At 50.0% G+C, this 448-nt stretch overlaps 1 protein-coding gene and 1 long non-coding RNA gene across 2 annotated transcripts in view; one reads left to right on the top strand and one right to left on the bottom strand.

Annotated features, from left to right (window-relative positions):
* LOC104912241 overlaps nucleotides 1–448 on the bottom strand; it is an 11,869-nt gene that overhangs the window by 10,266 nt on the left and 1,155 nt on the right. The gene's annotated exons all lie outside the window — the stretch shown is intronic.
* BRINP3 (BMP/retinoic acid inducible neural specific 3) overlaps nucleotides 10–448 on the top strand; it is a 202,225-nt gene continuing 201,786 nt past the window's right edge. Inside the window, exon 1 of the mRNA XM_010715542.3 lies at nucleotides 10–361. The gene's annotated coding sequence lies outside the window, so the exon portion shown is untranslated. The remainder of the gene's footprint in view (nucleotides 362–448) is intronic.

Here is a 448-nt window from a genome sequence, read left to right as displayed (position 1 = left end):
AAATAAAAAGAAAACCGACCCAACCAAAGCCCCGCAAACAAACAGGGAACAAAATAAATCTTAACCCCTCCCTGCAACTCCTCATGCTATTCGGATTTCCTACCCTCTCTCCTCCTCCGCCCCTCCACTCCACCCCCCCACCAGTTTCTCTGGGCCCCGTGCCTCCCCCCGCACACACACACGCACGGTGTGGATGGGTGTTGTACTTGCTGCTGTGCCACACGGAACTGCTGATGGTTTCCAAAGTCCCACCACCACCATGCCCATCCCTCCTTTAGCCTGAAGCCGGAGATATGGACTGTACGTTTGGATTCGGGATGCATTTTGCTCACAGCCGCTTCGCTTCCTGAAATGTCACCCGGTGAGTAGGTTTTATTTCACATTTAGATTGCTTGTCTTCAGCAAACGGACACTTAAAAGAGAAAAAAAACAAAACAAAACAAAACAA

Source organism: Meleagris gallopavo, chromosome 10, assembly GCF_000146605.3.
Source record: "Meleagris gallopavo isolate NT-WF06-2002-E0010 breed Aviagen turkey brand Nicholas breeding stock chromosome 10, Turkey_5.1, whole genome shotgun sequence".
Classification (NCBI taxonomy): Eukaryota; Metazoa; Chordata; class Aves; order Galliformes; family Phasianidae; genus Meleagris; species Meleagris gallopavo.
Note: the sequence above shows the minus strand (reverse complement) of the source record. Positions and strands in the feature narration are given on the sequence as shown.